The 20,238-nt window shown below is 43.1% G+C and overlaps 1 protein-coding gene across 11 annotated transcripts in view; it reads left to right on the forward strand.

Annotated features, from left to right (window-relative positions):
- The window catches only part of LOC110257774 (uncharacterized), a 431,217-nt gene that overhangs the window by 208,926 nt on the left and 202,053 nt on the right, over positions 1-20,238 (forward strand). Inside the window, exons 10-11 of one of the 11 annotated variants that reach the window (XR_014834726.1) lie at positions 4,898-4,961; positions 12,205-12,890. The exons of the other annotated variants lie outside the window; for them this stretch is intronic. The gene's annotated coding sequence lies outside the window, so the exon portion shown is untranslated. Of the gene's footprint in view, positions 1-4,897; positions 4,962-12,204; positions 12,891-20,238 lie in introns of those variants that run through there. 11 annotated transcript variants of the gene reach the window in all.

The raw sequence follows: 20,238 nt of genomic DNA on the forward strand, positions 1-20,238 counted from the left end.
TTTTCCCCAAATAAGGGTTTCTCGAGCCCTCCCTGTGTATAAACTCCTGTGCTCCGTGACCTTAGGGATTCTTTTCCCTTTCAAAGAGATCAGAAAATAAAATCTGAAATAGGCAAAGGACCCCTTCAATTTCCCCTTGATTGTTAAGGTACCTATAACCAAGCCCTAGACCGTCTTTGGGGTCCTCCAAAGACTCTTCCAAAACTCCCCCAGCCCACTTCATTTTCCCTTGCTCAAACGTTTTTCTTTTCCACTAAATGCTGTTAAATATTGTTTCTTCCCTTGAATTGCTATTTACCAATTTCCAACGAACTTGCCTGGACTCCTTAACTTCACTTAAGCCCCCAAGAGCAGAAGCCTAGTTACACATTTCTTTGTAAATTCCCAGAACATAGCATAGCGCAGGGATGGCACAAATGCCTAAATCATAGCTGTGGTCAAAATAGCCTCCAGTACCTGGAGAGGAGGGAGACGGAAAGGTCTTCCATGATCAGGATGGATCTGATTTTCTTTACTCTTCCATTTCTAGGCCCACTCAGTATATTCTCTGCTTTCACGTGTTAAATCGTGAGCCAGTAGTTTCCTAGAATTCATGCTGGCACAACGTGGTCATTCCCTCGAATTGGGACCTTCGACACAAATACCTATCCAGGTTTGGTGAAGCTGTTACTTTAGAGAATCAGTAGACCCTGGGGATTTTTTGATATAACATTCATAGCTTCAACTATTTATGAGTGGGTCTTAAAGGCCCATGAGATGTAGTAATTTGTAATTTTGCTGAGGCATAAATTTGAATTGCACACACTTCAAGGCTGATGTGATAAAGCAATTGGCTTAGTAAGAATGTGATAGTCCTTAGGAGAAAAATAAAAGTTTTATGGAGGAAATTATATGCCAATTAGATAATTGTGGGATTTGTGAATTGGAGAGGGGTTAGAGATAAAGTTTTCTGGATGCCCTCCCTGAATGTCAAGGGTTCATTGTACTTAACAATTTCTTCATCATTCCCAATAGTCAGAGATTTAGTCTTGGGATATTTGTTTCCCTTTAGCATTCATTTGATTAAAACGTTCTTAAATGTAAGGCATATAATGAAATGCTTATGGAGAGGTGGGAAGAGATTCAGAAGAAAATGAGCAGATTTTCATAATGAGCAATGGGGTCTATGTGTGTGTGAGAGAGAGAGAGAGAGAGGGAGAGAGAGAAAAGGAGATAAGAAATGACACTGAGTGAAGAATTGGGAGTCAAGGATCTTGGTTTTTAGTTCCAGCTCTGCACTGAGATCTGGTTGATAGATGAACTGAGCAGCTTTGTGACTTGGGGCGGGCTGCGCTCCTTCTCTACTCTTCAGTTTCCCTATTTGTAAAGTGAGGAGGTTCGAGCAAATTATCTCTTAGGTACTTCTGGCTGTGACACTGTAGGAATTGATGACCTAAAGCTGTATTTCTGTTTGCATTTGGAGCTCTGTTCTCAGTGATGCCCTCCAGGAGAGATTGATAAGTGTCCTTACTGAGTAGCCATTGGGCTAAAGCCCTGGGAACTTGAGGCTGCATTCTCAAGTAGCTTTTCACCACCCAGGAAAGGTGAGGACAGCCCCTAAGGCACAATCAGATTGAAGTAAACAACCCAGTGAACAAATGACTCATACATATTTTTATCAAGTTGCAATTTTTAAAAACCTCTCTGGATTTTCTTTTGTTTTCAAAAGAGAAACATTTTTGCACTGATTTATCTTCTGAAATTTAATGTTTAGTTTCAGGAACTGGAAAAGTAGTCCAGGGATCTGCCCTTTATTTCAGGAGGCTCAACAAATGAAGTGCAGTGACCCAGAAAGGTTGCTGCTTCAGGAGTTGAGGCTGAAAGGTGGGAAGGGTTTGGAATCACAAACTAGTCAGAACTGGAAGAGGCAATAGAACATTATCTTTTGCTACATGGAGGAGGAAATTGAAACTTAAGGGTGAGAAGTGACTTCCAGTCAATTTGTTTTTTGAAAATATATATTCTGTACCTACTATGTGGCAAGTGCTGAGGATACAGCAGTGAACAAGGCAGACAGGGACTCATCCTTATGGAGCTGACATTACAGTGATTGAGAGAGACTAACGTTTTTAAGTCACACAAATAAATATGTCAGGTCTTAGAAAGGAAAGGTACATGGTGCCATGGGAGCTGAGAATGAAGTGCCTGATTTGGTTAGGAAAGTCAGCAAATGCCTTCCTGAGGGAGTCATGTTGTGGTGAGAGCTGAAGGATGAGTAGGACTAACCAGGTGACAAAGCGACAGCATTCTTAAAGCGTCCGTGGCATGACAGAACATTGCTAGTACCAGGAACTGAAAGCAGGGCATCGTAGCTAGAGGAGAGAATCCAGGTAAGAGTAGTGCAAGAGAAGGCCTCAGCTCTGGGTGGGAGCCGAGCTGTGCAGTCTTTGTCCTAAGGGCAATAGGAAGCCGTTGGAGGGTTTTAAGCACAGGAAGCACATGGTTGGATTTGTGTTTTTAGAAGCTCATTCTGATTACTATGGGGCCGAGAAGACTATGTGGTGAGAGGCAAGACTGGAGAGGTAGTTTGGTCCAGCTGTGAAAGAGCTTGAACAACAGGCTAAGTTCTTGTGAACAGTGAGGACTCATCAGAGGGAGAGGCCGGCAAAGTGGCCCACCTAAGTGGGTGGCTGTAAGAGAGTCCTATGTGAACTCAATAAATATTCTTAATATTTGGAAGATGAAGGGATAAATGAGAAATAGATGCCCTGGTCATTACCCTCCCTATTCTGAAGTTGGCAACTGACCCAGATAATCAATGTTTCTGGCCTTCATCTAGCAAGTATGATACTATTTTCCCAAACATTTAAATCACTGAAGAATATACCAAAAATATAATTCTCTCTCATATATCTCTGATTCATTACATGTTTATGGAGCCCCTGCTGTGAACTTACTAGCTAGGTTCATTGTGTGAGTTATCTATTACTGTGTAACATTACCTCCAAACTTAGCAGCTTAAATACACATTTATTGTCTCACAGTTTCTATGGGTCAGGAATTCAGGCATGGATTAGCTGAGTATTCTGCTTAAGAGTCTCTCATAGGCTGCAACTGAGGTACAGTCTAGGGCTGGGATCTTATTTGAAGGTTGGATTGGGGAAGGATATGCTTCCTAGCTCATGTGGTTGCTGGCAGAATTCAGTTCCTAGAAGTTTGTTGGATTGAGGGCTTTGATTCCTTGTTAGCTATTGGCTGGAAGTCACCCTCAGTTCCTTGCCCTGTGGACCATTCTAGCACGGTAACTTGCTTCATCAAAGCATGGTAGCTGGTAAAGCAAGCAAGCGTGGTGCTTGCTCTCAGGGACTTTACGGTCTCCTTGGGGAGGTTAGATCTTGATCTGGGAAACAATTGGCAAGGAACATATATGACAGACTGTGATTAAATGCTCAAATGTTTAATAGGCGTGAAAGGTTCACAGAACTTTGGTGGGGAGGGGTAGTGACACATGGAGGGGGAAGGCATTCCGGATAGAGGGTATGGTGTGTGCAGTGATGGGGGAGCAGGAGAGCGGGGTATGTTTGGAGAGCAGTGAGATTGGCAGCCCAGATGAGTAGAGGGTGAGTTTGGGGTGTAGTGGAAAGCAGGAGAACTAAACAATAGACGACGCCAAGTGTGCCTTAGAGAGTTGAGAGAGAATCAGTCATTTGAGAGAAGAAGCATCATCTTTCCAATGGATGTTCCTGTTGATACCCAAGGGGGTGACCGCATGACTGGGCCTCAAAGGCACACGTTTGATGAGTATGTACTTTGACAAGAATTGTGATTTTTAGCATTTAGCATGTAATTTTATTTAAATAATCATTGCTACTTTCAGGATGTTTTTCTGAACACTTCCCTTCCAGAGCAAAATAATTGGACCATAGCTCTTCCTTTTATTCTTTTACATTTCTTTTGTTCCCAAATAATAAGTGAGAAAGCCTTTTCCGGTTGTTGTGGTACATGATTTCCCTTTGCGGTCGATATTAGAATATCCTTCTCTCATATCTGGTCCCCTAACCCTGAGCAGGCTCATCCCACTTTCAGTACACAAGGCTGGAAACTAATAAAATAGCTATCATTACTAAATAGTTGAAAATGATGGAGTTGTTGCATTTTATTTGTAGTTCTCTATGGGGATTAAAAGCGATTTGGGGAAATGATTTGCTTTGTTCCAGCCCTGAGCACAGTGCCATGTAGCAGCTGATAAATGTGCCCAACAGATGACTTACTGAGTGCAATGCCAATGATTTTTAAATGTGACGAGGAATTTGACTTGACCTGGTGCAGTTTTACCCAGTTCCTTGTGCAAAATGAGAAATCAGTCCAGATAACGGATCGCATTTGTATCATTTAAAACTGCTCTGAAGGATCTCCACCTCCCAGGTAGAGGCTCCGTACAACAATAAGCCAGTTTATCAAAGATGGGATTTACTGCTCGTTGTTTTTCTATTAGGGAGGAATTACGCTAAGCCCAGCAGCAGACATTTTGTGTTACCATGGCAGCCCATATTTCCTGCAGGGTTGTGACCCCTAATGACTACAGTGGGAAGGCAGGAAAAATAGAGACTCTTTGAAGATTAGTAAACAAATGCATTACTTATGCAAACCGTCTCTGAGATGGCCTCACAGTACAGAGGCGAAATGAGGAAGCTCTTCAGATTGAGCAAATGGTTGTATGTAAATACCTGCATTGGAAGAAAACAAATCACCTTTCATTTGATTATTTCTTTAAAAGTCTGTTTGGTCTGATAATGAAAGTAATATATACTAGACTTCATACTGAGAAAATAGTATTATTGTGCATGAAAATACAAACAGCCATTGATGTTTTCCTTTCATTCTCAACAACTAATTTTTTCCCCCATTGGCTCTTCAGATAGAATGTGGCTCCTTGAATGATTTTGCAACATTCCTCGATGGATCACAGACAGGAACAATGAGTGAGCATATTCAACTTTATGTAGGCATTGCGAATGCAGTCTGCCTTTCCTTGCTGAGAGTGGTTTAATATTGTTTCTGACAGACTTGATTTGTCTTAATTGACCTGATACATTTGTGAACAAAAACCTGAAGATCAGATAGAAAATCTAGCATCAGTCTGGGTGTACTGTTTGCAAGTTATTTCTTCAGTACTTATTTCCTCTGAAGTCACGTTTACATTCTTACAAGAGATATTTGTTGAGTGCGTACTACAACTGTTCAAGGCACTGTGTTCGGATGAACATGAATCTGAACCTGCATTATTTGGGCAGGTCAGATACAAATGGATGGGCATTTGCTTGCTATACACTCTGCTGCTCTTCAAGGGAGTTATTTTGTTGAGAAAAAGAGCGGGCAATATGGTATAAAGTGGTGAACCACATGTCTGGGGTGTTGCCAGTCCATTTCTTTTCATGGTGTATTTATGTAGGAAACATTTATTGACTGGGGAGCTGTAATGTGCCAGGCAGAGCTCCAACCATTGAGGATGGAGTTGTGGACAAGACCTAGCCTTTGCCCTCAAGGATAACACAGGACAGCTGTGATTCCAGCAGCGCACTTTGCCTTGGCAGTTCGCCCTGCTGGTATCCAAGTAATCAGCAAGGGCTGCACAGGAGAGGGGTTTCCAGTGGGTTAGATTGATCTGTGCTGACCTGTCAATGGCCACTCACCTGCTTCTCCTTGTACCAAGGGCACAGACCTTAGCCAGGCAATGTTCACTTCCTTTTCATCACATGGTCCTTCTATAATCATTTTTACTACATCACCTGCATATTCTCTCCAGTTAGGAAGATTTTTCAGAGCTTTACTCTCTATAGGTGATAGATTTTTTAAATTGGAGGAATATTGTTATTTTATTCCCCACATTACCTCTGCCCCCTTCTTGGGAGATTCTGATACACTTCCTTCACACCCTCCCCCCACCTCCACAGCCAAAGATTGAAATTGACTGGGAAGACTAGTCTAGAGATCCATTCTTCAATTTCAGCTTTAATAGCTCTCAGCAGGTCTAGAATGAATCTGCTGAATGAGTAAGCCAATATTTTAAGTACTTGAAATTCCCTGGCCGAAAGCATTAAATAAAATTGTAAATGTTACCACTCCAAGAGATGGGATTTTTAACATTAAGCACACATATGGCGTGGATGTCCTTTTAAATAAATAAATTAAAAAAAAAACCCTTAACCATCAACACAATCCAAAACTGTTGCTACACTTTGGCCATCAAGTTATCAGATTATAGTTGCAACAGTCCATTCCTTGTATGAATAAATCTGCACTGGTTCCTTCTCCATCTCATCCACCCCAAAGGATTGCTAGAGAAGGGAAGGAAGTTGAGACCAGACAGGACCATAGTGGGAGAGGGGTGCCCTGGCAAAATAGGAGGGGTCCATTGGGCTGAACACTATGGAAAACAATGGTGTGGTGGCTCGGTGCTGACTTGGCTGACTGAGCTACGTTATGACCTATCCATCTGGTGGCCCTCAAGCAGCCTCCTACTGCCTTGCTGTAAGGCTAAGAAATAAACACCTCTATTCATCAAGTGAGGGGCCAACAGACCATAACTCTGTTCCTGTCTTTCAGAGACAGCAAAGAAGCATCATAAGTCATGGTGAAAATATTTGTGAAAGTCCTTTCCAACTTTAAGACTCTTTGATTTTATGATAAACTCTTGGAGAGCGATTTCTAAAAGCCACTTAGTATTCTGTCCTTTCTTGCCTTCTGGCGTTCCATATGATAATTCCATACAACTTCCTAGACCATGGCCTTAGCAGGAAAAGAGAGCCTTTATCTCTGTGCCTTTGCAAATTCTCTGAGATTACTGGGCTTAATTGCTCGGCAGCTGTGCAGCTGTCAAACACAGGCGTTGGAACACACTGGGCACCAGCACCAGGGAGAGGGCACATGGAGGGAGCTGTCCCAGTGAGAGCGATGTCACTGCCTCCGCCTTGCCTCTGCTTAGTTCCTCCTGCTTCCGGACAACTTTCCCAGATACCCCAGGACAGCTTCAAACCAGAGAAGTGAAATGGCTGCATTTGGGCCTGGAAAGCAGAAAAGGAGAAAGCGCAGCGCAGCTTCTGCACATCCCGCCGTGTTAGCTTATGGGGCCTGGTGTTGGTCTCATGCCTGTCTGTAGCTATGACATCACGTAAACATCACATTGGAAGCCAGGAGTGAGGCTTCCGATCTGTTCTTGCCTCGGAAGTGAAATCATAGCTGGAGAAGATAATGACGAAATGAGCAAATGCCCTCAACAGGCCCGCAGATTCTAGGGAAAAGTCTTGCAAAATCATGCATCATGGACTTGAGAGTACTCGCCTTTATTTGGGCCGGAAGTGCTCATAATGGAAAAGAGGCCTTCACAAAGCTGGCAGCACTGAGGAACTGTTTGGCGGGCAGTCTCCATGACAAGCCTGCTGGTGGCATCTGATGGCAGTTCGAGGGGGAGGGCGCTTACGGAAAGAAAAACAGGGCGGTGGAGAGAAACCGGGTCTCAGAGGATGTGAGATGACAGGTGAGGTGACAGGAGGACGGATGCAGCTCATGGAGCTGCACAGGGGCTCCCGGGAGAGGATTCCATTCACTGACCAGGGCTGAGTCAGCCGGCAGTGGTTTGAGACGGAGGAGCAGCTGTGAGGGGACCTTGGCTGGCTGGCCACCAGGGCCCAGGAAGAGCACTGAGGAAGTCCTCAGAGGGCACAGTCACTGGGGCAGGACTGGAGTGGCTGGCAGAGACAGGTTTGCTTTGCATACGATGACATTTCCCTTTCTAACTGCAGAGGCAAACATCCGTAGGAATTTTGGAAAATGCAGAATATTATGCAGAGACTAAAACAACTCGTCATTCTGTTAGCCAAAGATAACCACTATTAACATTCAAAGTACATCCTTTTGGACGGTCTCCTCTAAGCCCAGATGTATATTTCTTGACACACTTGGGATCGGCGTGTTTCACACCCTGCTTTTATCCCCCACTTGGTAGTAACCTGTTCTGACTGGTCTCCTCCTCCTCACTTGTCTGCATCTTTCTCATCTCTAAGAGCTCAGCCTCAGCCTCGCTCACTTACAGCAAAGTCCCCAGAGCCCTGCCATGGTGCAGTCGCTGTCCTCCGGCTCCCACGGCGCCCCTTCTTGACATTTAGCAGCATTCGTTCCATTTGTTATGTCTTATCTCCTCTGTGGCTGTACAGGTCTGTCTCGGTTGCCACTATATCCCCGGCTTCTGGCCCACACAGGCGAAGACTCAGGAATATCTCTGTTAATATGTGAGTGAGAGTGTTTTGGACCTGCCTCTTAGTGGACCTGTAACGTACGGCTGACAGAAATAGATCTACAAATCACGAGCTTGGGACCTAGGCTGTGGGGCGAGAGAAGAAAGAACCAGAGCCAGAACGCTTGACTAATGATTTCTCTGTGCCATGCTGGCTGCGCCCACCAGGCTGCCCACCCACAGCGTGCCCCATCTGAGTATGGTATGAACCCCAAAGGCTCCTTCGTTTGTGGTCAAGTTACTTTGTTCTCCACTGGCCATGAACCTGTGATGTGGGGAGGAGGTTCCAGAAGCACGACGCCAGGCTAAGGGAAAGGCTCTGGTCCAGAGGCCACGGTGATAGAGCAAGGAGCGCTTCAGCTTCCTCTTCCTCTCCCTCCAGGGGCTGGTGCTGGTGGACGTGGTCGTGGAGGGTGTAGCGAGGCACAAGCACCAGGGAACCTGGCCACAGTTGCCTGGCTGGCTTTGCTTCAGCACCGGGGCGCTGTCAAAAGGCATTCCTTGGGTTGTTAAGCCCCAAGGGAAGGAGCTACTAGATGCAGCCCGAGAGAAGCCTCTGCGGGTGGTGAGAAGACCTCAGCAGCTCAAGCCCTTGATGGAACCCTAGCAAACTGCGTGGACGAGGATTTTGATCTGTTTGAGGAAAGCAAGCCTGCCTGACTCCCATGCTCAGCACAGCTCAGTGCCGCATCATATTTGTGTAAACAATCTGGTCACCAGCTAGTTTCTTCTCATGCTTTTGATGAAGCTGGAGAATAATAGACTCTTTTTTAAACATTTTTTATTAAAGTATAGTTGATTTACAGTGTTCCTTGAATTTCTGCTGTACAGCAGAGTGACCCAGTCATACCTATATATACATTCTTTTTTTTTTAATGGAATAGTAGACTCTTTTGACAATAATTTCTTTGAGCAGAGTTTTTTTTAAAGTTCGGCAGAATCTTACAAAGTCAGCGTCTTGTTGATGTTATTCTGTAACAGTAAAGTTAAGAGAAAGTGACTGTTTAGATTTGGGGTGAAGAGAAAGCATTGTAAAGTAAAACCCCTAAGTGTTTGAGCATCTGAAAGCTCTTCTCTGGCATTTGGAGGCAGCAATCTTTGTAGAAATGGCAGAGCACATTTAGCCTCCAAGCAAGGTATGCTTCTTGTGCATTTCTGCCATTAATTACCTTTCTTGTTTTCATGTTCCTAATCAAGTTTAAGACTACACGGAAAAAAAAGAAAAGAAACTAGCATCTAAAGTCAGGCAAGATGGTCTTTGGGACACTAGTCCACCATCTTTTTGATTTGTGGTTTTCCAAATAAAGTCACTATTCTTTGCCTTCCCCCCCAAAAAAAGACTACATGGAACTGTTTTGTAAATTTAAAAATAATTCCATTTGGAATTCTCTCTACAAAGACTAATCTCCTTAAGGTCAATCATAATGACATCATTCTCTCAGGATCACACCCAGGCTAGGAGCACAGTGACAGATGAAGGAAGCAGGGCCCCGAGGCCAAGCCACTCACCTTCCTGCTCCAAAGCCTTCCAGGGCTTGAACGTCAAAAATCTTCTGCTGGACGTTCATGGCCCTTGGCCTCTGAAAGGGATGTGCTGTCATCTTCCCTGGCCGTTCTTTCCTTTTCCTCTTCAAGACACAGCCTCTGTTCCAGTCCTGTTACAGACACCGCGTGCCGCCTCGTCTCCTTGTCCTCATGCTTCTTGTCCTCTCCCATCCTCTCAAGGCTCAGCTCAAAATCTCCTCCACGTGTCTTCTTGGATCTACTTGCAAAATACATATATCCAGAGTCCGATCGCCTCTCACCATCTGCACTGCTCCCACCCTGATTCAAGCTGCCATCATCTCCCCCAGGAGTCTTTGTAAGAGTCTCCTGTCCATCCCTCTGCTCCTACTTCTGTTCGCCAAAGGCTATTCTTCACACGTGAAAGTCAAATCATGTCACCTCTCTGCTCAGAACCCTCCATCAACTCCCTGTCTGGCTCAGAGTCTGAGCCAAAGTCTTCGCCTTGCCCTACAAGGCTCCACGTGATCTGGCCCCTGTTACTTTTCTGACCTTACTTCTCCCCACATTTCTCCTTGCTTCCTCTACTCTAGAGGATCTCAACCCTAACAGATCAACACTCTCTTTTCACCATAAACACTTTTAATGCCCCCTTTTACCCTGAAATGAAAGGCATAAATAGTATAACTTGCCTATGCGCGTGTTTTAAAAATGTCAGTGCCCCCCAAACATAAAAGAAATACAAGGAAATAATTTATAATAAAATAGTACATATTTTAATATGTAAACCCTGGGTCACAGTTACCCTTAAAAATATGATGAAGTAGTAAGAAGTTTTGTAGCTATAGTGAAAAATCGTAATGAAAGTGACAGCTCCAAATACTGATAAAACATATCGGAGGGACTGTTCTAATATCACAACTGTGTGTGGCTGTCGGTGAAACGATTTTTTTCTGAAATGGTGACTATTCCTTGATAAAGTTTCAAACAAAATGAAATATGGTCTTTCCTGTCAGCAACATCCCTCTTCCAAGTAGTGTCCTCTAGTCGTTATAAAACAAAAACCAAAAACACCCGCTCACATTTTCAAAATGCCCTCCAGGGGGCACTGATGTCCCACTGAGAGCGATGGCTCAGCCCCTTGCCCTTGCTTCTCCTCCACTACCCAGAGCTTGTTCCCACCTCAGGGCCTTTGCACTTCCTGTTCTCTCTGTCTGAGAGGCTCTTCCCCCAGACATTTGGAAAACTCCTTTCCTCCTGCCTCAGGTCTCTGCTCAAATAACACAGCCGTAGAGAACTCTTCCCTGACAATTCTATCTAAAATAGGACCCATGCTCTGTTGATCTCTATCTTTTCACTCTTAAATTTTCTTCATCTTGCTCTAAGTATTGCTATGGGCCATTAACTTAGGTATCTGTTTGACTACTTTTTTTTTTTTTTTGAATGGCTACATCTGTGAAATATGGAAGTTTCCAGACCAGGGATTGAATCCGAGCCGCAGCTGTGACCTCCACTGCAGCTGTGGCAATGATGGATGCTTAACCCCCTACGCCAGGCCAGGGATTGAGTCTGTGCCTTCACAGTGACCTGAGCTGCTGCAGTCAGGTTCTTAACCCATTGAGCCACAGTGGGAACTCCTGATGACATATTAATTGCTTGGCTCTCCCACTAGACTCTGGTGACTAAAAGGAAGTCTCCAAGACATAAGCGACTTCTATCTTTTACTTGGCTCTGTTGCCAGAGTGGTAAATGGTGCCTGGCCTGTAGTAGGTGCTCAATAAATACTTGTTGAAATGATGCCTGTCATCTCCCCGTCCTGTGCTCCCATGCAAGGCAGCACCATTATGTGTTATGTGTGGCCACAGTGAGGTTGGTGACTGTTTGCTTCGGGTTTCTGTTGAAATGTCATCTCATCCACGGGCTCATCCCTGAATACCTGAAACAAAATGACACTCCTTCACTATCACACTGTATTGCTCTTAACCTGCCTCTTCTTTATAGCATCATTACCAGCCGACATCATCCATTTAAATTACTCTTTGTTTATTTTCTACCTCTGTGCCCAACACGCCCTCCCCCAATTATGATGTCCCAACAGTGGTCGTCATGCAGGACTCACTTAGGACATTTTTATTGAATGAATGAAAGAAAAAAAATATACCAGGATGACTGACCACGATATTATTTGATCTGGGTTTTCCCAAGAGATGTCTGCTTAGTGTCCTGTGCAAAGTCGGGGATACCGTAATTCCTCTATCCCCATGAGCTGTGAGAGGGTCCAGAGGGTAATACGGCAATAAACATGTCTGGCAAAGGGTGAACTCTGACTTTAATTGTAAGCATCATCAGTAGATATATTAATTGTAATTGCTCAGTTTTCCTGAACATATTCCTTTGTTTTCTTCCCTTTCTCTCTCTGTCACACCAAGATGGATTGAAAAACCACAGAAGAGGCCAGCACCAAAAGCGGTCCGTTGCCCTCAAGTATTTGTGTGACCCAGGTCAGATTTGGGGTGATTAGAAATTCTACAAGATGGAAAGATTACAGTTCAAACCAGTTTTTTTTTTTTTTTCTGGACATCTAGTTCCTGTCCTGTTAGGAATTCCTTCAGATGCCAGGAGAGTGTATTAATGAATCCAAGTTTTCTCTGATTCCAGGATGGTACTAACCGTCAGGCTTCCTAACCATTAAGGAATTACAGTAAGAGCTACACCGTTTATTGACCAATTGCTATACATTGTGTCCTGTGCTGTGTTCTAACAACAGCCCTATAAAGTAGGTCTTATTATCATCACCATCTTACTTAGGACAAGCTGAGGCTCAGGCAATTTACTTCATTTGTCCGAGCTCACGGAGCTGGTGGTAAGTGGCAGAGACCATGATTTTGTCCTTACATCTTGCAGTAAGTGCGATGGCTAGGAGTTAATTAAGAGGCAGTCCTGCCCCCAACCCCTCTGCCAGGCCAGGCCAAGAGTGTGGACTCTTACCCAGCCTAACACCCTAAAGCAGTGCTCTGAACAGTCAAACCTACAGACATGTCAGCAGACTTTGTACCCATCCAGCTTTTGCCAGGAGTGTTGGTAGGCTCAAAAACAAATATACTACCCCCACCCCAGTGTCTCTCCAACATTTCTGCTTTGTTTTCACAAAGAAACAGAGTCAGGAGGACTGGTTCCTAGGCGTGAGTACTTTCTGAACAACTGTGTGTTATATTCTGTTCCCAAGTTCTTCCATAAAAGGGACTTTAGCTTCTTTTAAATATAACTTTCTCTGCATATTACTATTATTTGTTTGTTTATATCCTACATTTCCTACTCAGTTGAAGGTCCTAAAAAATAGGGACCAAATCTTAGTTACCTTGTACTCTCAGTAACCTTTGGCCTTCAAGTGAGATGAGTCCCTTAATCCCCCTTGGCACTTGATATGTCTCTCTAGACGGATCCCTGAGCTCCACGCGGTGCCTTGACATGCAGTAGGCACTCCGTCTGTACTTTCTGTTTGTTTACTGTATCTTCGTCCTCTTTACAGCAAATCACTAGACCCCCCTCACTTTGTTTTTACCCTCATTCATTCATTCATTCATTCAGTGTTTCTTTCATTCTCTTATTCAACAATCTTCCCCCTTGTAGTTCAGAGAAAAGAATCTCTTCCTCACCCCTTCTCTCACCTTCCTCAAGTCTGACTCCTTCACATCATTAATGTCCCCTGCGAGTGAGGCCCCTCTCCCCAGGCCTGGGACCCCCAGGGAGGGACAGCAGTAATACTTACATTACCATCATCGGTTTCCCGAATACCTTCTTATGCCTCTTGTTTGCACACTACAACAATCCTGGGAGTTAGGCGTATATTCAAATAATTCTCCTCTTACAGATAAGTAAACAGTCTTGAGGAATTTAAATAATTTTTCCCAAGGTCATACAGCAAATTGAGTGGCAGAACTGGGATTCAAGCCTGGGTTTTTGGATGTCTAGTTCAAATGGTGCTCTTTCTGGGGCATGTTGGGGGAGCAGAAGACCCTGGGGACCACCTTGCCTCCAGACCTCAAATCCTGCTTGCTGCCCCCAATAGCTCACAGGGATGGATAAACGGGAAGAACAGTGTCACTCTTCATTAGGTCTCTGTTGGGCAGTGTTCCGTTTGTTTACCAGGAACAAAAAGTATAATTAAGAAACTATTCCAGCTCTTCCAAGCAGAGATGTGCTCATATTCTCACCATAAGCTGGAGACCAGCGTTTCTAGACCAGGCTCCGGTCTAAGAGCCATTGCACTGGGGGCAGACCGCAAGGAGCCTCCAACATCTGCTGAATCCCAAACCCACACTCTCTCAGACAGCCCCTACATCCATTCTGAGCGTCTTTCTCCCCATGTGAAAATTGTTAACATCATCAGCATTCTGAAGTTCATCCCCACTCACTCCTGTTGGCAGCATGTGTGAAACTCAGCCTATGTTAACCTAAGAAGGTGCCAGCCTCAACCCAAATGACTCTGCTTCAACTCACCTCCACACAGCTTCAATCAGTTCCTGTTGAAAGTTGAGCGTCAGCATCCTTCTCCCTTAAATAAATCAAAGAAGACGTAAATAAATGGAAAGTCATCTTGTGTTCAGGGATTGGAAAACAATGTTAAGATGACAATCCTCTCAAAGGAATTCACAGATTCAATGCAGTTCCTTATCCAAATCCTAGGAACTTTTTTGAAGAAATGAACATGCTGATCTTAGAATTTATGTGTAGTTACCAAGAACCCTGAACATCCGAAACAATCCTGGAGAAAAATAAAACTGGAGGGGAGTTCCCGTCATGGCACAGTGGTTAACAAATCCGACTAGGAACCGTGACATTGCGGGTTTGATCCCTGGCCTTGCTCAGTGGGTTAAGGATCCGGCATTGCTGTGAGCTGTGGTGTAGGTCGCAGACACGGCTCGGATCCCATGTTGCTGTGGCTCTGGTGTAGGCTGGCAGCAACAGCTCCGATTAGACCCCTAGCCTGAGAACCTCCATATGCTGTGGGAGCGGCCCTAGAAAAGGCAAAAAGACAAAAACCCCAAACGAAAACAAAACAAAAACAAAAAAACTGGAGGATTTACATTAGCCAAGTTGAAAATGTACTACAAAGGTACAATAATCAAGTCCTTGTGGCACTGGCATAAGCATAGGCATATAAATATATGGAAAAGAGCTCAGAGACCAGAAATAAATCCATTCATCTATGGTCAGCTGACACTTTAGCAAGGATGCCAGTACTCTTCAATGCGGAAAGAATCATTTCTACAGCAAATGGTGCTGGGACAACCAGACATCTATTTGTAAAAGAATGAAGTTGGGCCCCTATCTCATATCATATAAGAAAGTCAAGTCAAAATGAATCAGAGACCTATATGTAAGTGCTAAACATATAAAGCTCTTAGAAGAAAACAGGAATAAATCTTCATGACCTTGGATTTAACAATGGATTCCTAGGCATGACATCAAAAGCATAAGCAACAAAAAGAGAAATAGATAAATTGGACTGCATCAGAATTAAAAACTGTGCATCAAAAGACATAATCAAGAGAGTGAAATGACAACCTACAAAATGCAGAAAATATTTGCAAATCTTATTTATATCTGATATGTATAGTGACTAGGATATATAAAGAAAAACCCAATTTAAAAAGTGGGCAAAGAATTTGAATATATATTTCTTCAAAGAAAGTATATAAATTGCCAACAAACACGTGAAATGATAGTGTCATTAATCATTAATGAAATACAAGTAAAACCCACAATGACAGTACTTTCCAGCCACTAGGGTGGCTATACTTTTAAAAAAAGAAAATAGCAAGTGTTGGCAAGAATCTAAAGATATTGCAACCCTTGTACATTGCTGGTGGGAATTTAAAATGGTACAGCTACTGTAGAAATCAGGATGGTGGATCCTCAGAAAGTTAAACATACAATTACCACAGACCCAGCAATTCCCCTCCTTGAATACACTCCAGTGTATTAAAAACAAGTACTCATACAAATACCTATATACAAGTGTTCATAACAGCACTATTCACAGTAGCCAAAAGGTGGAAACAAACCCAAGTGTTGATCAACTGATGAACGGATAAATAAAATGTGTTGTTTTCATACAATGGAATATTATTAAACCAATAAAAAGAATGAAGTTGTGATATATGCCACAACATGAATGAACCTAGAAAATATTATTATGCTGAATGAAAGAAGCCATATATAAAAGGTTATGTATTGTATGACTCTGTTTAAATGAAATATCCAGAATAGGGAAATCCATAGAGACAGAAAGAAAATTAGTGTTTGCCAGAGGCTGGGATCAAGGAGAGGGGTGGGCATGGAATGTGACTGTGACTGCCTAATGTAACAGGGCTTCCTTTTGGGGTGACAAAATGTTTGGGGACTGACAGTGATAATTGCTTAACAGTGTGAATGTACTAAGTGCCACTAAGCTGTATACTTTAAAATTGTTAGGTATACTGAATAGCCAAAACAATCTCTTGAGAAAGAAAAACGGAGCTTGAGTAATCAGGCTCCCTGACTTCAGATTATACTACAAAGCTACAGTCATCAAAACAGTATGGTTCTGGCACAAATACAGAAATGTAGATCAGTGGAATAGTATAGAGAGCCCAGAAATAAATCCACACACTTATGGTCAATTAATCTACAGCAGAGGAGGCAAAAATATGCAATGGAGAAAAGACAGTCTCTTCAGTAAGTGGTGCTGGGAAAGCTGGACAGCTACATATAAAAGAATGAATTTACAACATTCTCTAACATCATACACAAAAATAAACTCGAAATAGGCTAATGACCTAAATGTAAGATCGGATACTATAAAACTCCTAGGGGAAAACATAGGCTGAACACTCTTTGACATAAATCATAGTATTATCTTTTTGGATCCATCTCCTAGGGTAATGAAAATAAAACCAAAAATAAACAAATGGGGCCTAATTAAACTTAAAAGCTTTTGCACAGCAAAGGAAACCATAAACAAAACAAGAATATAACCTACAGAATAGGAAAAAAATATTTGCAAATGATGCAACCGACAAGAGATTAATTTCCAAAATACACGAACAGCTCAATATTAAAGCAAACGACACAATCAAAAAATGGGCAGAGGAGGTCCCGTCGCGGCTCAGTGCTTAGTGAATCCGACTAGGAACCATGAGGTTGCGGGTTCGATCCCTGACCTCGCGCTCAGTGGGTTAAGGATCTGGCATTGCTGTGAGCTGTGGTGTAGGTCACAGACGAAGCTCCGATTGGACCCCTAGCCTGGGAACCTCCTTATGCCATGGGTGCAGCCCTAGAAAAGACAAAAAGACCAAAAAAAAAAAAATGGGCAGAAGACCTTAATAGACATATCTCCAAAGAAGACATACAAATGGCCAACAGGCACATAGAAAGATGCTCAATGTGGCTAATTATTGGAGAAATGCAAATCAAAACTACAATGAGGTGCGACCTCACACCTGTCACAGTGACCATCATAAAAAGTCTATAAACAATGAATGCTAGAGAGGGAGTTCCTGTCATGACTCAGCAGAAACGAACTTGACTAGCATCCATGAGGGCTTAGGTTTGATCCCTCATTGGGTTAAGGATCCAGTGTTGCTGTGAAGTGTGGCGTAGTTTGCAAGCACGGGCTCAGATCTGGCATTGCTGTGTCTGTGGTGTAAGCCTGCAGCTACAGCTCCAATTTGACCCCTAGCCTGGGAACCTCCATATGCCACAGGTGCAGCACTAAAAAGACAAAAATAAATAAATAAATAAATAAATGCTGGAGAGGGTGCGGAGAAAAAGAAACCCTCCTATGCCATTGGTGGGAATATAAATTGGTGCAGCTGTTATGGAGAACAGTGTGGTGGTTCCTTAAAAAACTAAAAATAGAGTTACCATGTGATTCTGCAATCCCATTCTTGGGCATATCTCCAAAGAAAACTCTGATTGAAAAAGATACGTGCACCTTTATGTTCATAGCAGTACTCCTCACAATAGCCAAGACCTGGAAGCAACCTAAATGTCCATCAACAGATGAATGGATACAGAAAATGTGGTGCATATACATGGTGGAATATTACTCAGCCATAAAAAAGAGTGAAGTAATGCCATTTGTAGCAAAATGGATGGATCTAGAGATCATCATATTAAGTGAAATGAATAAGACAAAGAAAGATAAATATCGTATGATATCACTTATATGTGAAAACTTAACAAGTGATACAAATGAATGTATTTCAAAACAGCAATAGACTTGCAGACATAGAAAACAAACTTGTAGTTTCCAGGGAGCCAAGGGGGGAGGGATAAATTAAGAGTTTGTAAATAACATATATAACATATACACACTACTATATATAAAATAGACAAACAAGGTCCTATTGTATAGCATAGGGAACTATATTTAATATTTAATATCTTTAATAATCTGTAATGGAAAAGAAGCTAAAAAAGCATGTGTATGTAACTGAATCTGCTGTAAACCTGAAACTAACACAACATTGTAAATTAACTATAATTCAATTTTTTAAAAAAGAAAAAACATTCCAAAAAGAAATGGTTATGTCTATGATAGTGAATTTTATTTGTTTTCAAAATCCCGCTCCCATTCTATGCAGCGATGTCAACAAGAGGGCCTTTCTCCAAGTACCAAGGAAGATGGCAGTCCAGCAGGTGTCACATGTAGCAGCTCTGCTTCCCTGGTCTTTCATGTTTTCTGAATGTACTTGGCAAGTTCTTCATGGTCTGGGTTTCTAGCCAGCAAGTATATTTGATTGAGGGACAGAATTCAATCACCCTTACTCTGTGCAGGTAAATGATGGCACCAAATCATCTAAATGGGGCTATGTCACCCTCAGCAGGCATGTGTACCCCCTCTAGACTCTCATATCACCAGTAAGTAGTACAGCAAAACCCCCAGCCATTCTTCCCATGACGCCTTTCAAGATGTGAGTTTGCCTCTATCAAAAGAGTCACTTTGGAGTTCATGGGCTTAGGGATGCCTCCTCCCTTGGAAGCAGGGAAGAGCTCATTCTGTCCTCAACCACAAGACCTCAGCTGAGCCTCCTTATGGCAGTGGAATGAAAGGGTTATAGATGATCCTAATGTGTTGAAGATGAGAAATCGGATCTCCGCTTCAGTGAAGGGTAATGTTTATTACATATTAAAGAGCACTCAAGGAGATGGCAGCTAATACAGTAGTTGTATGAACATGTGTGCCATTAAAAATTGTAATTAAACCAGCTCCCTGAGTGCCAATAATGAAACCCAATGAAGTTGCTTGTGGGAGGGTTGGTTTACAAAACCACATCGTGAAGGGATCTGTGACAGCATCTGCAGTGGTGGCCAAAGCACCGGAGTTGACCATGGGTCTTGAAGCAGGAAGGGTGTGGAGACCCAGGGTCAGTGGAATTCACTTGCCTCCACTTAGGATCTGGCAAGAGTACACACATAAATGCCAGTGGTAGGAAATTCTCAGGAAGTTACTGAAAAGGAAGCAAATATGTTTGGAGATCTCAGAAGTAATTTGCAAGGAACACAGAGACAAATGGTAATGTTCACTGTTATTTTACTGTAAGAACACTTTGATTGAATGTTTACCATGTCTGTTGAACTCTTTATAGGGATTATCTTATTCACTTCTTAAAACCCTGTAAGGTAGGCGGTACTGTTAGCCCACGTTTACAGATGAGCCAACTGAGACTCCAAAAAGATTAAGTCACCTGCCCATGGCTGCAAAGCTCATAAATTATAGACCCTGGAATCAAATTTGGACTGCTGACTCCAAGGCAGATAAGTGAGGATGAGGTAGGGGAGGGGTGGAAACCAAGCTTGTATTGATAACATCATTTGTGTCGTTTAATTCTTCCAACACCCCTGGCGAGCTGGATACTATTATTCCCACTTGCTGTATGAGGAAACTATTGAGTCTGTCAGTGGCTGAGTCTCGCGGGGAGAGCTGTTCTTCAGGATGAAGTTATTCAAACCTTAAAGGAACTTTAGGTCGCCTCCACTGGCATTCACAGACCTCCAAAGGATGCTTCCAGGGTCTCCACTGACCTTTTGTGATTCTTAGTACCTGGTTCATGCACATACGCACATAATGCTCAGGACACAACACGTTAGTGACCCCATTATTCTAGGCCTGGCTACCCTCCAAGTGTGACTGAAGGGGTAAATTGTGCTCAAGTGACCCTTCCTTCTGGAGGGGTTCCTGTTGGCTTTGGCGTTTTATTGAGAATCATTTTGATACTCTAAGGTTCAAATAGACTACTGGAGGAGTTCCTCTTGTGCCTAAGAACCCAACGAGTATCCGTGAAGACGCAGGCTCGATCTCTGGCCTTGCTCAGTGGGTTAAGGATCCGGTGTTGCCATGAGCTGTGGTGTAGGTCACAGACACGGCTCGGATCTGGCATTGCTGTGGCTCGGGCACAGGCCGTCAGCTGCAGCTC

This window comes from Sus scrofa, chromosome X (assembly GCF_054392235.1).
Source record: "Sus scrofa isolate SSC_HxYL_T2T_F1_AM1 chromosome X, Sscrofa_HxYL_maternal_Yorkshire_Landrace_v2.0, whole genome shotgun sequence".
In the NCBI taxonomy this organism is placed as follows: Eukaryota; Metazoa; Chordata; class Mammalia; order Artiodactyla; family Suidae; genus Sus; species Sus scrofa.